We start from the raw sequence: 15,510 nt of genomic DNA, 5'->3' as shown, positions 1-15,510 counted from the left end.
CCTGCGGTTCTTTAACGCGCACTTAAATCTAGTACCATATGTTAGGGAAACTTTCCTGAATGAAACTCAGTTGCGAGTAACGCCTGTCCTGTGCATCTGTGTTCCTTCTTTGTCCTGTTCGAATTGGTGCTATCCAGTATTGAAGAATATATCAGCTTACCGCTTCTGGTGTTGGTAACACCCATGTTGCTGTGGCCATCGTTACGAAGCTGTAAACAACTGGTTATATACTGGTTATAAGTTAAACAGAATGTGAGCCAAGAAGCATCCCTCTTATTGCACCGCATCTCTTTCTTTGCTATATTTCTTGCTTCCTTTTCCTTTCGAGCTTTACGCTAACTACAATATTGTCACGAGTTCCAATATGGTCACTATTGTAAGGAAGGACGGATACTGCGCGTATGAATATGCAGACAAAAGGTGGAAAATGAAAACGACATTTGGTGTTCTTCATCGAGACCCCTCTGGGAAATAAACGGCAACCATCCAGGTGCCTACTTCAGGCAGTCACGCTACGTTTACTGCAAACTGGGACGTGCCCCGCACCGTATTTTGTAAAAAACATTCACCCCGAAAGTGTAATAAGAAAAGAATGTCGTGCATGCGATGGCGTCATTGAAATGGGACACATGCTGGCGGGCTGTCCCGCGACTCTCGCCAACGTCGAAGAAAAATGGCTTCACTGGGAGAAGATGATCTTCAGCTGTTCGTATGAAGATCAACTGCGGGCTGTCCAGAGTGTTCAAGATGACGCCTTAAGGCTCGGCCTAACGGTGCCGGCGTGTGCGCGGCCCGCCTTGGTCTGAAAACACCGGGCTTCAGGACTCCTAATAATGTTTTGTGATTGAATGAATGAATGAACTCAGGTTTTACGCCTTTTGGTAAACTCCTTGCTTATAACATTTGGTGGAGGTGCTGGATACCTCCCACGGCCTACGACGTAGCCGTCAGCTCCAGAAATTCGTAGAAGCCGTCGCCTTGACGGACTTTCGCCATCGCGCCCCATCAGCTCTCCAGAGCAAAGTGATCCCCTCAGCGAAAAACGCCAGGCCTGCGCGGATAGCGCACCACAGTCACAGCGAAAGCTGTAAGAGCGGCATTTCTAGAGCCCGTTATAAACTCTCTTGTGGCTACTAATACAAGTACACTAGCAACGTACCCACTACGCCACAACTCATCATTTTTGTGAATTTGGGAAGCACGCACCACGACATTATTCGTCATTCTGCGGAGAAGCGAGGTACCATCTGTAAGACATTTTAGCGAGAGAGAGAAAGCGACGTGAAGGCGGCCGACGTGGCCGTGTCGTTGTCTCGCCACTTTAATTTGGAATGCCACTGCCGAAGCGGAGCGGCGGCTGCAAGCGTCCTAACCGCCAGGAGCGTGAACTTGTTCTACTCCTCGCGCCTCGAGCTCTGAGTATGAGCTGCCCGAGAGGCGCGGCGCGTAAATGGTAAAACGATGATGATGATCGTGAGCGATGATGATGATGCCGCTACAGATTCCCCCCCCCCCTGCAGAAATGAAGCCGAAATGAAAAACTATGGGGGCGTATATACAAGGCTGGTGACGCGAGACAAAATATCCGTGGGCAATCTAGGTCGTCAACGGTGAAGGACTGTCGGGAACCATTGGGTCTCTAGCGGGCGGCTCTGGGGGAAGCGTAGAGGGCGGGGGTCGCGAGGAGTGGACGCTGTAGGCAGGAACGAATGCACCCGAGGCCGTACACGTCGGAGCCGAACCAACAAAAATGGCTGGACCCGATGACAGACGCTACACCGGCAAGATCGGCGAAGGGAACCACTGCGCGCACTAGGTGCACGTTGTCTTCGGCGCGAGACGAAACGTCGTCGTGTACGGTGGGCGTGAACAGAATGCGGCAGCTTGCGACGGAAGCGCGGAGGATTGCGCCGGGGCACATCGAAGGCGCCGGCATGCATGCGGCCCTGTACAGGTTCTGGCATGTCGTGTCGTAAGACACCAAAAACGTCGTAGCATTGTGCGCGGTACGCCTGTGGTGCGATTGGTCATCGTCGGTGCTGTGATCAGCGCGCTTGGATGATGCTCAGATGTCGTGTGGGCGGTGCTGTGCGTCAAAACCTCCGGAGGAAACCTGTGGTGCAACCGAGCAAGCGTAGTCTCTACAGGTTCTGACGGTGCACCTGCGCTCGGTGAAGCATCTACGGTAGACGGCACATGAGGGCCCGTGCGCAGGTTGGAATGCTGCACGTCTGCCGTCGTGGCAGGCGTGACATTTGCATGCGGTACTGCCTTTGATGAAACAGGCATGTCATCCTCATGCGATTCCGTCATAGTTGCCGCGTCCCGCATGTTCGGCCGAAGTTGGTGAAGGACACGCACTGCTGCTGCGGGAGACGTCGAGGGCGATGCGGGTCGCTGCTGGCAAGAAACACAGAGCTCTGAGGTTGACGGAAGGTCACGCTCGGATATCGTCGACGGCGAAACCTCCGCGAACGAGGGGCGCACAGCAGGCGAGAGGTTGTCCGTGTCAGCTTCCAGGTCGTGCGGCGAGGTAGCAAGCGTGGAAGCTGAGGTCAGGGATGTGTCGTGAGCCGGCGAGGACAGGGACGACGGGCGGATGGCGGGCATGCCTGATGGACCATCGGCCGAGGGCGTCGAAGAAACGCAACTCCTGGCGGACTGGTAGATGGCAGCAGGAACGTCGTCGGGCGCAGGAACCTCGGGCGTAGGATCCTGAACATCGTCGGGCGGGTCGTCCGGCGCGGGAACCACTGCGCTGGTGGCCGGACGAGAGGTGGAAAGAGACGTAGCCGGGGAAGGTAGGTCGCAGTCATGGGAGGGCTGCGGGCCGGGTGGTACCGCTCGCGTTGGCGGAGGGGAAACCCGGAACTCACGGGTCCCTGGTAGTGGGCGGTACGTCTCGCCGTAACGGGACAGCACCGCAGCGCAGAGGTCGTCATATGGCTGCGGGCTGGATGTCGTTGCGGCAGCAAGATGGTGTAGCTCAACCGGCAGCTCTTGGAGTAGGACGGCGTGCATCATCGGCTGTGCCGTCATGCCATTCAGTACGAGAATAGCATCGAGCTGCATAAACCACGCTCGGGGGTAAGCCGGGTGGAACGGCTTCACCGGCGGGCACAGTCGCGGAAGCATTGCAGCGTCGCTCGTCGAAGGGTGCGGTTCTCCGGGTCACCACTTGTAGCGAGAGAGAGAGACGTGAAGGCGGCCGACGTGGCCGTGTCGTTGTCTCGCCACCTTATTTTGGAATGCGATTGCCGAAGCGGAGCGGCAGCTGGAAGCGTCCTAACCGCCAGGAGCGTTAACTCGTTCTACTCCTCGCGCCTCGAGCTCTGAGCATGAGCTGCGCGAGAGGCGCGGCGCGTAAATGGTAAAACGATGATGATGATCGTGAGCGATGATGATGATGCCGCTACAACATATGTGCACTTGACGCGATGGTTGTTGACGATAAAGAATTATGACTGAGCCCTTTGTAATGGGTTGGAAGCTTTAAAAGACCCACTAGTTACGTAATTCGCATTATGTGTGTGACACCCGCTTGTTATTGAACTCTCCCGTCACGCTTTATAACATACGTTAACGTGAGAAAGAGAGAGAGAGAGAGGGAATTAACTTTATTGATATAATAATAATATTAATATCTGGGGTTTAACGTCCCAAAACCACGATGTGATTATGAGAAACGCCGTAGTGGAGGCCTCCAGAAATTTCAACCACGTGGGGTTCTTTAACGTGCACCTAAATCTAAGTACACGGGCGTCAAACATTTTCGCCTCCATCGAAAATGCAGCCGCCGCGGCCGGGATTCGATCCCGCGACCTTCGGGTCAGCAGTCGAGCGCCATAACCACTAGACCACCGTGGCGGGGCGAAACTTTATTGAGACCCTGAGCAAATGGATCATGGGAGACTTATGGGCTTCCTTGGCAACCAGTAGAAGTGCACTTGCGAGGAACCCACTACGCTATAAATCATCATAATTTTTGTGAAGAAGGGAAGCAGCCACTGTGCAACGTTTCGTCATTCTGCGGAGAACCGTAGTACCCGCTAAATACCTGTAAGACATTATGCGCACTTTGTTGATGCTGTGGCTGATTACGATAAAGGATTAATGGCAATCCCTTTGTAATGTGTTGGAAGCATTCAACAACCCACTCGTTGCGCAATTCGCGTTGTCTGACGCCTGGGCACAGAATTCGCTCCTGGTTGTTATTTTACTCTTCTGCCACACTACATGACACATGTTAATGTGGTTCCTTCCCGACATCAAGCCTGTAAAGGTTCTTTTTGCAAAGCGTTTCCAAGCACCGGTATGGCTCTGAGGTAGAACACTTGGCTGCCACGCAGAGGTCGCAGGTTCGAACCTCGTTCCATCTGGGATATTTTTACTTGTTTCGTTTTTTGCTTACTTCGAGCGATAGTTGTTAAGGACAACGGCGGCGGCGGCGGCGGACAACTACGGCGCCAAAAACGGCCCTTGTGATCTCATAACAGCTTTCGCTGTAACATGATCCCCTAGGCAAGAGCAGCGCTCTATGCTTCGTTCATTGCAACCTCTCGTGACAATTTGTTTTGCATATATTTTATGGATGCCGTCTGCCGTCCAGCTAATTAATTTTATACCTAAATTATAACAGAGGTGCGTTGAGCTTATCATCGAAACATGGCGACAGCAAGAACCATGCCGGCATGTTCCTCACCTGTAAAAGACAGTGCGGTCCTATCTCAAGTAAGATAGCGTCTTCTGGTACGTGCTGGATGGCCTCGTAAAAAAGCACTGGGTTTAGGAAGTTGTTCGTGTGGTACTCAGCAGAGCAGAGCTGCACTCCTGGTTCCTCCCATCGGGTCTCTGGCATTGATGTGCTGATCCAGCGCTTGGTGCGGGCCTTGGGCTCGGGTATAGTCTGCGCGATAAAAAAAACATGAAATATGGTGCGGAGGAATTTTATTCCGTGCCAAATCTTTATAATTGCTTTTGTTGCCATTGATATAGAAGTACCGTCTACTGTAACGAAAGAGGCCAGACAAAAAGAATAGTTAGTTCTTTTTATACACACCTAAATGTAATCAGTGAGAAACAAATAGAATTCACGTGTTCTAGAGCAAAAGCAGAACTAGCCAGAATAGACGGGCCATAAAGCCTGCAATCGAGTAAATATAAAAATTCTTACGATGCAATAATTGCCTTGTCTATTCATTGTAGTCGTAAATTGGATATAGATAGCTAGAATTTTGAACAAATATCCACGCGAAAAAGTTGGGAAAATATGTTTAACACCCAACAAATAGCAGTTTATCACGTTTTCCTGCGCATTATTTTTGCGCACAAAATAGAAAAATAAGGTTGCAGATAATTCCTAGGCACATTTTGATCCGACGAGAACATGAAAGCGTTCGTTTTGGCTTTTTCGATAGGGAGGGTTGCTGCACAGTGGTGTTGCCGAGTAGCCTTATAAAAAATGAGGCATTGCGAGAGGCTGAATTGTGTTTCATGTTGTTTGGTTAGATGAGTCTAAATAATTTCTTCTTGCTCTGTGTGATGTGCCCGTATCCCGGAGGGAATTTCAGCCACACACTATTTTTTCCTCCGTGAACGTTTTTCTGCACATTCCGTAGCTCTCCAGCCACTTCGTTGACGAGTCCATCGAGCTCGTCATTTTTCAACGCAGTCAAATACGAATGTCTAATGCACAAGTTTTATTAGCCGAGCAAGATCATCGTTTCTAACTTTTACAGCAGTTCTAATCTCGTATGATTTGGGTGCACTCGTCAATGCAGCGCTTCTTCGACTTGTCTTCTGACGATACCGATGCAATACGTATAGTGTCTACATCGGACCCATTCAATGCAGCTGTGCATGCTGCCACGACAGTGTCTCCACTGAAGTTGAACGCCAACTGGTAAGACAGACAATGGTGCGCTTCCTTTGAGTCGGGAATTCCCCTTGTTGTGTAGGGACACCTCGCTCCTAATCCGCGGTGGCAAGTTGCTGCGAAAACAGGAGTGAGAGAGCGCCTAGCGGTTGCTATCAGGACTGTTGCGTCGAGGCTCTTTATTTCCCACTTTCCCTGACGCTCCGCTGTGCTTCCTGTTGTACTCATTTCCACAATGAGGACTACTAGTACTACTAAAAACGCTGACCTTGCTGCCTCGACTAGTACACAAACCTCGGAAGTGTATTTTAGAGGGTTACGCTTACTTACAACCGTAGGTCTGCAAACTCACTCATGAGCCCACTATCTCAGACTCACTTGGACTGAATCGGCATATGCGTCTGACTCAGAGAGTCCAGATGAGTAATACTTAAGTGAGATTGCGTCCGAGTGAATCAGACTGAGAAAGAATTAATGAGTCTGAGTACGAGTGAGTCTGGTTGAGGAAAATAATTTGGGCCTGAGTGAGCCCTAACCGCAAAATATATTTCTTGAGTGAGTCGGAATGAGCGCCACATTTATTGCCTACCTATGGTCCTATCCACTCAATTTCAGCTTTACCATCCGCCTTATGTCGGCTTACGTTATTACTACAGTATATTCACATACCAAAACACACTAGCAGTCATGCGCCACCTCAATATTTATTGATTAGAGGCATGAGCTGGGGGGGGGATTCCCCTGTATTGGAGGATGCAAGATCCAAAGGCGTATCGTAGAGCACCGATTATTTGAGATAGTGGAGTTCAAAAGCATTTAGTCGGTGATTGAAAACCCAACCCAAGACTGCAGTCACACCTTGAGCCTCGGTCTCAGCGAGTCCGGCTTAATTTTATGTTGGTGAGCTTAAGTCCGAGTGAGTCCGGCTGACGAAAAGTTTAGTGAGTCTGAGTCCGAGTGAGCCCTCAGAACAAATGATATTTCTTGAGTGAATCTGAGTGAGCTCGAATTGGTTGTGTTGCCGGCCTATGCTTACAGCACCACAGAGGGGATTATGACCGCACCCATGGCTCCCTCGTTGAAAAGGTAAATTGTAGGTGCCGGTGAATCTCGCTTCGTGTGGGGGAGGTCACGTGCTTTTTGAACACGCATTTCGCCGACGCCCGGCGCGCAAGCGTTTTCGTCAAAGCAGACAAGCAACGCTTTCTCGTTAATAATAGTTTGTTTGCGATGTCTCTAAAGTCGACTGCGTCGCTACTCTTCTTGAGATGAACCAGAAACATAATTAGTATGAAATGTGTCCTTTAGTTTGGCATACTATTTTGATTCTAGTGTCAGATTACCTTCTGAAGAACTTCTCGAAAGGCAGGGCCGACGCTGTGTACGTGTTTGGTGTGGAAAGCCACTCCCATGCTGTTCACCTTGCGGGCGAATATGTTCTCGGCTTGCAGCTTCTCAACCATTTTCTCCACCGCTTCGGCTGTGCCAGAGACTGTCACAGAATCTGCCGCGTTGTGGCACGCAGGGTACACGTCAGGGGGGCAACGTTGTTTCGCCTCCTCCCAAGTGAGCCCTGTAGATATACCATCCGTCACAAACTAATTACGAAAATAGCAAGGATACCTTAACTCTATAATAAACCGACTTCAATGTTTCTGTCGAGGAAACGTGGAAGCTAAGTGCACACCATGCACTCAAACAACATTTTTGGAGCATACTAAGAAACAAGGAAAAACAAGTAGAATAGAGGATAGGACGCTAGTATTCAATGCCGTCTTCTACTTTTCTCACGCCACAAATCTTTCCCTAAAATATGAACGAACTCGCCAAACTTAATACTCTCCTGAAGCGCCCCATGCAGACAAATATACTTTCACCTGATAGATGTATCTTGTGTACGGATGTACAGTGGTAGTCAAAATTCCCCAGGGCACGCTGCCATAGGAATACATAGGATAGTGATCTGCTATCTTTTGATGGTCCGCGTACGCGTACATTTCTCCGTATCTCCGAAATTCACTCCTGAACTGTGTTTAGTAGAAAACAATGTTATGTCATTATTATTCAAATTTAGCGGAAGTTTTTCGAGAGTGAGAAAAGAGAAAATTTTATTTATTACCGAATGAGAAATCTTCCTCGCAGGGGGCTGCAACTTGGTTCAAGGTTGCCTTGGATTGCGCGAATGTGCATGTGCGCTAGGCTCTAAACTGGTAAGTGCAGCCTCCCAGGAGGAACGTGAAGGTGAAGGTAAGGGGAGTTGGTAATGGTATAGCTGTGTCACACGGGCATTGTTCAACGGCCATCCAGTCGAAGGCCGTCAAAACGCCACAACCCTAACGACTCGATGGAGTTGTCGCGGCGTTACACGCCTGTTCTGAACGGCCGTTGGGGGGTTCAGACGTCTTGATTTTCGCATTTATATCACCGAAACGAAATAATACAAATCCGCTCAAAGTTACAAATATGCCTGTTCTTCGTGTTTAAACATTTTAATAAATTGTTTATTTGTATTTAGAAATACATATTTTATATTTAGGTTCTTGAGCAGCGAAACTTTGGCGGCCGATACACGGCAAGACGGCACGATGAAGACAAGCACGTTGCTGTTGTCGAGAGTATGTGCAGTTCGCACATTTCAAGTGGCAAGCATACTTCGTTAAATAATCGATAACGCTCACATGTGCTACTTTAAAGCACACTGGTTAAAGTTTTCTCTTTCTAATTGTGAGTACGAGCGCACTGTGAATGAGAGAGCACATTCACGCTGTTTCCGCTTTCGTCACTCAATGGCAATCGAAGTTTCAATAAAGTTGTGGTGTGCCTGGTTGACTCGATAGATTATTGACTTGGTGGCTTTCGAAACCGCCTGTGTGGCAGCTCGTGCTTGACCATTGAGTCAATAGACTGTCGGTTGGAAGGCCTTCCGAAGGCCCGTGTGACAGGGGTATTGAATTTCAGCGCATAAAGATAGGCGCATTTTTGCCGTCTTCGTTACACATCGTACATGTGAATGTATGCTTATAAAATTTCATAAATATTGTCCAGGGCGAGCGACCGCAAAGTCAAGCCACGAACCTGCGCTCCGCAACCAGACGCCGTAGACAATTCTATCGTCCTCGCGAACGTGTTCCACTGGGTAAACGGCCAGCTATTTATCGCCATAATACGCTTGCCTCTGGATCATGTACTGGAGTATGTATGCGGAAGGGAATTACTGACATGGGAGCTAACTAAAAAAAAAAAGAAAGCACCGAAGAAGGACGGGCAGGAGCACCTGCGGCAGACCTTTCTATATATGGAGGGGCAATTTAGCGCTGTCCCTAAAGTGCAAAGTGTACAAGCACTATTTACTTCCAGTACTGATATATGAGGTGCAAATTTGGACAGTAACTAAGAAACCCGAATTGTTAAGAACTATGCGACGTGAGACGGAACAAAAATGATGCGCATAGCGTACGAACCGAGAATAAAGGCACAGGCAAGTAAACTTTAAAAGGCATTAAGAAAGCCGAGTGAATTAGAGAAAGAAAGGTGCAGCAGACATTCTAGCTGACAAGAAGAACAATCCAGCCAGCTTCACTTCGCAAACACTGTCGAAACAGCCAAGCTGATTCCCCTTCATCAGGCTGTATCGTACTTCTACGTTTTCCAAGTATTCCCTTCATTGGCGCTAAGGTCGGCCTCTCTTGCGCGAACGTCGCGGTTGTCTCGGCGACGATATGCCCGTTCCCGCGCAAGCCCTTTCTCTTGGCCATTATGAAATTGCAACCTCACAAAAAACCAACGCCCTTCTATTATGCTCCCCGAGATATTCACTGAGCTACTTCTCGCAAAATGGCTGCATTCAGCCACTCAACCTCTCTTTCATCCACTCTTTACGCAAGGCCTCTCTCTCCCCCCTCCAGGCACGGCTCTCATTCGTGCACCCGTCAAGCTTCACCCTTGCCACTCTGGGCACGGTGCAATACTCCCTTTCCTACGGAGCCTCACTCTGGCGACACTGCAATGCCACGTGGTCAACGCTGCGCCATAGGATCGGGAAGCCTCTGCTAAGGAGCGCTTCACTGTTAAAGTTACACATCATCTCCCCCTACGGGCAACCATGGTGGGATGTGAAAGCGTCACGGGGGGTGCGCATCGAGTTTCAGTTTCTCTTATGTGACATATGAGATGGTTGTCGAGGCGTCTGAATTACCGCTTGCCGACGCTGACGTTTACGTTCGGCTTCCCGAGCCTTCCTCTGCTCCGCGGCGGTGGCGTTGCCGCTGCCACTAGCGCCGACGTTGACATTGTTCGTGGCGTTTCGCACACCATTGCACTGAGAGAGAATGACGCAAGCACAGCGAACGCGCGCTTTCGCAGCCTCGCAGCTTCTTGATTCGCTTGCCGGCGTTGCCGTTTACGTTCAGCTTCGCGAGCGTCCATAGGCAGCGCTCACGCCATCTCCTCGTGCGCACGTGAGGAGAGGGGGGGAGTTGGCGCTTATGCAGTATGGGTGCGGACGCCGCAGAATGGTCACTGCCCCGAGCATAACATGCTTTCGCATCTAAAAGTAGACCTGGTCAGCTTACATAAGGTGAACAACAGAGAACCGTGAGTCAGAGCGTCATAATAGATACCAAGGGATGCGGCACCAAGCAGTGCGCGGCAGAGGGTGGAGTGAGAAAATTAGCAACCTTAGCTCACACCACATCATGCCCGCGTATCGTATTTACTTGCGCCTTGATAACCCCTTCAAAGAACAACCCGTTCTTGCACTCGCCAACTTTGAACAGCGTAGCTATACTTGGACTGGGCCTGGCGACAGATGAGTGTCCGCGCCACATGTCACACTCCGGTTCTCTCTTGATCTTGAAAGTAGCGACACTCTCCTCCGCGTGCGCGCTTTCCTCTTGAATTCACCTCGGATTTCTTCCTCCACTGGCCGGCGCGGTGCGCAGAGTACGCTGAACCCTCCACTGGCTCGCCAGAGCCGCATTAGAATCACTGCTCGCACTTGTATAATCGCCCCCTTGAAGCAATAAATGCGAATCTGTCTCTTCAGAAACAGTCGTGACGAAAGCAGGCTTTCGATAGAGCACAGTAACAAGTATATTTTTTAAGACGCTTCGATAAGTACAAGCGGAAGCGCTTCGAAAAAAATGAATATACCAAATGGCGGCCGAGCGGTTTACTTATCCGTCGCCGCATCAGCTGTCCGTACGCAGAGGTGTATTAAGCGCATATAATGTAAGCAGCATAAAGTATAGGAAACCCAAGCTCAAGTTTGCGGCGCGACGACAGCGCCGCGCTGGCCGCGCTGCGGCTCTGTCGGAAAGCTCTGGAGCTTATGCGCGGCCGACTCAGCCCCTTTCACGGTAGCGGTAGCGCACGTGCGCACGCGTTCTTCTGTCGGTGCGGGTAACGGGGGCCCGTCAGCTCGGCACGTTGAACCGAGAGGCTTGCTGTGCGAAGCTGCGCATTTCTGCGACGGCAGAAGCGACCCCACGGACATACATACATACAGGATACAGACACGTACGCACGCATATACATACATACACACGCACATACACACACGCGACACACGAACGCATATACATACAGAGGCACGAGATACACAAGCGCACGCAGGCGCAGGCGGGCACATATACGCACATCCACACATGCCAATACAGACATGCACAAACGCACGCAGGGGCGTACGTGCACACACACATACGTGCGCGCACGCACACACAGGCGCGAAGACACATACACAAACGCACGCACACGATGACACACACATACACAAACGTACTCATGCGCACGTTTGTGTATGTATGCGTGTGTGTGTGTGAGTGCATGCGTGCACGCAGGCTCACGCATGCACTCACACACACGCAAACAAACACGTGCGCGCACGCACAGATAGACGCAAGCGCGCACATCCAAGCATACAAACACGCATGCATCCGTACATACAAGCCTGAAGGGTTCACATTTGGATTTCATGGCGTGCGCGAGCAACTAAAAGCGCGCTAAGTTTGCTTGCGCGCGCTTTTCGTGAAGTCAGGGTCACCTGACTGGGAGGAATCGCGCATCGCAGCCACTCAGCATTTCGAACACGCCGGCTCCGCGAAAGATAGGGCGAAAAAAGAGGAGGGTGACGACGCGGCGCGGTTGTGGCGGCCTGGATCAAACAGTGCCGCTACTTTCAAACATCAAGGAGCTTTAGGTCGTGGACGAAGCGGCACCCGCACATTGAAGCGGTGTAAGGCGGCTAGAGCGGGAATAGGGCCTAACATGCTTGTAGCAGTGGCTTGTGTGGCAGGGGCTGCACCACACAAACCTTCCTCTGAATCTTTACTTTAGGATTGACATAATTACAGCCACTCAGACAAAATCCCGAAGCATCACAGAAAATCAGCTGGGCGACCCAGGAAAACCGCAAATCCGTTGTTTCTGCAGATTTCCACTGGCTGAAACTCGTTTTCGCTTTCAAATATCAAGATTTTCTAAGTAACCCAAAATGCTATAATGCATGCGTACGTATGTGCATGCGCAGGTGTCTGCTTACCTGCCCAAGATGCGTGTTTTCCGCATCCGAATCCCTTTTTCTGTGCTATTTGTACGCTATAGCATTTACTGTAGCTCAGCAACACGGTCCTAACGTCTTTTTTTGTGTAGCGTGTTGTTTTTATTAATCGCTGTAGCATGTCTTGGAATGTTATTGCGCATATGTGAAGGATCGCGCTGTTCAAGCAGAAAGTAACAACTGTGAAAGTGCGCGCTCGTCCTGAGTATACCTGTGCGTTCGTTTCGTGCGTCCTTTATGTTTGAGCAGCACGTTTTCAGTGTGGAGCTGTAACACTGGATAGTTCACGCACGACCTGTGTGTCTTCTTTTCGTGCGTTCTTTGCGTTTCAGCGACGCGCTGGGAATTTCGAGCTGCATTCCGTTCTTGGCGTTATATTCCACTTTGTTGCGATTGCATTCATTGCTTCGCCGTTACGGCCACACTGTGACTTTTTATTGTAATACACCTGTGCAATGCCCGATTTGATATTGAGGATACTTGAATAAAAAAGTTCGCAGGCTTAAAATGGTACCAACTTGCACAGGGTCACTTAGAGATCACTGTGAGAGGCCTTCGCCTTTCAGTGGGCAATGGGCTTTTTGCGGGCGTTTGTGCGTGTATGTATATGTACACCCAACCTACTGAACCATTTCAGGTCATGTTTGAACCGCCTACGCCGCCCCCGCCCCAGCCGCTGGCTAAGCCATTGTGCACATTTCATGGGTCGTTGACCAATGCAGGCATGGTTTGAGTGTACTTCCAGTCCTCGCTTGCCAAATTTTTCTGAACGTCTTCCAGAGGATAACTTGAGTTATTGATTGGTTACATTTCGACCACCTTACGGTACGACTAAATAAAGCTTTCATCACCAATGCACACCACCTCACTAGTATGCTACACCCGGTTTCAGTTCTATGACTGGCGTCATTCCTGTTCCACTTCTAACCGTCAACTAGTCAACCTTGGCCGAGAGTAGATAAAATGCAGCGGCCGAGCAAAATGCTAGTGTAACAATATCGTCCACGTCGTTTCTTCACAGCTAAATCACAATTAACAATACACTTCAAAAAACAATACAATGACGTCACTTATGCCTTCCCTGGCATCATTATCAGCTGGTTTTCATTAAGAGGTGCCAAACAACAAACCACCCTCAAAATTACATTTTCAAGTTACCCTTTAAATGACGCTTTCAAAATTATCTTTTCAAGCGAGATTGTTCCGAAAAGGTATGCTCAAACAAATAACTTCACACTCGCCTACTGCTGCCATGGCACCGTCGAATGCATAGCCCATTTCTAGGCAGCGGCCTCGCCAGTAGGCGCAAAGCAAGACCTGCTCGGCGGTGAATCCTCCGTCCGCATAAGCACAGCCAATCTCACCAACCGAATGACCAAACATTCCATCAGGTTGGATCCCCAGAGCTTGAAGCATGTCAACAAGCGCAACCTGCGTATGAAACATAGAAGTTTAATATGAAAAGGGCTGACGCAGACTGGAAGACACAGCTACATAAAACGCGAAAACGCAAGTGGCGCATCGGACACAACATTTCGCTTGGGTGCTGTGCTAAATTACCGCAACCGTACATGGCTATCAGAAGTGGCACGGAGCTTTGAAAGCTTGAAGCACAACACATGCAATTTCACCCTTTCGGCCCTGGCGTTGTCAAGTCACTCCACCACACAACATTTCCCCTAGCACCTCGGAAATCAAACCAAAATCGTCCATTCCTGGAGGAATACTTCTTCAAGGATCCCCACTGCGATTGACAGCGCAATTGTGCGCGCTTGCGGAGCTGGGAGCCGCAAAGAAGAAGCTTGACCGAAGTCATTGGTGACGGCGAGGCTGGTACGCTGAGGCGGGTAAACGCCAATTTCGTGTATACGTACCGAAGCTGTTTCAATGAGCATCACACTGAAAAATTAAACGTGGTGCACATTTTGTGTACTATAGTGATTAGCAGGAAAAAAGAAGCCATTTTTCTCATTGCACTACCACTGAGCCCTGATGACCTAATTTGATGCCATGCCTGTAAATTCATTATTCCTTGCACCACTGGTTCAATTTCTCGTTTTTGGTCATCTGAGATCCTAACTATTAGAAAAACACGCACAGAAATGTATTCGACTAAAATAAAAAAAGATCCAGGGCTGAAAGGGTTAAGGCACATGATTTGTTTGAAGTATTCGTATATGTGAGTTACTTACTGCAGTTGAAAGCAATTGTTCTTGAATGCTTTTCGATAAAGTATTTCTGCTGTTATTGTTACTGTTTCGTGCTGACAAATTTAAACAATTAATGCTCTACGGCTTTTTCCGCATTGCTCAATGGCAAACAAAGCTTCATTCAGCTTCAGGTAGCGCTGCACAACTGCGAATTTACACACGCTTAACTTATCATATTTATATACATTATTGTGCAGTGCAAGCCGCTGAGCATTACGTCGATAACAATCAAATAAAGCAGGCATGTAGCGCAAGCTTTCCATCTCTATAGGTGCTCTTGATATAGTGCAGGTAACGCACAGTTTCAGTTTCCGTTTAGGATTCACAGAACTGGTCTTGCGAAACTACGGAGGAATTAAATGTCCAATAACGTGCACACTCCCAGATGTGCGCTACAAAGATTATTTAGGCCACGAAGATATGTGGACGCAGTATGGTTGCGCGACATATCTACCTAGTAATAGCCGCGTGAGTGGACGAGGCAACTGCACAGGGCGGTGATAAATGAAAGTAGACTTTTCACACGAGCGAAATTTCAGCCTTACTAATACTTTTGCCTCTGCATAATATCCTGCACAGCAGCACAAACAAGTGCAGCCCAAGACACGTTCCCAGTGTTTGTAAGCATTGTACGTCGTACATCAACAGCAGGCGTTATTGCGGAAGCAAGCATAACTCCTATGGCCAGTTATGTTTTGTGTGAACCTGTAAGTGCACATCTTCGACTGTTGAATAGCCATGATCGTCAACCATCATTGATTCACGGCCAGCGACAAGATATCATCGTTGAAATTGTGTAAATCGCGATCAGATGAGTGCCTTCAATAAGTGCATCAAAGGAGAAGCGTTCAAGTGTGATCTGGCGAATA

The 15,510-nt window shown here is 49.3% G+C and overlaps 1 pseudogene; it reads right to left on the bottom strand.

The window, feature by feature from the left end:
* Positions 1-15,510, bottom strand: part of LOC119399459 (fatty acid synthase-like) — a 178,245-nt pseudogene that overhangs the window by 106,508 nt on the left and 56,227 nt on the right.

This window comes from Rhipicephalus sanguineus, chromosome 7 (assembly GCF_013339695.2).
Source record: "Rhipicephalus sanguineus isolate Rsan-2018 chromosome 7, BIME_Rsan_1.4, whole genome shotgun sequence".
In the NCBI taxonomy this organism is placed as follows: Eukaryota; Metazoa; Arthropoda; class Arachnida; order Ixodida; family Ixodidae; genus Rhipicephalus; species Rhipicephalus sanguineus.
Note: the sequence above shows the minus strand (reverse complement) of the source record. Positions and strands in the feature narration are given on the sequence as shown.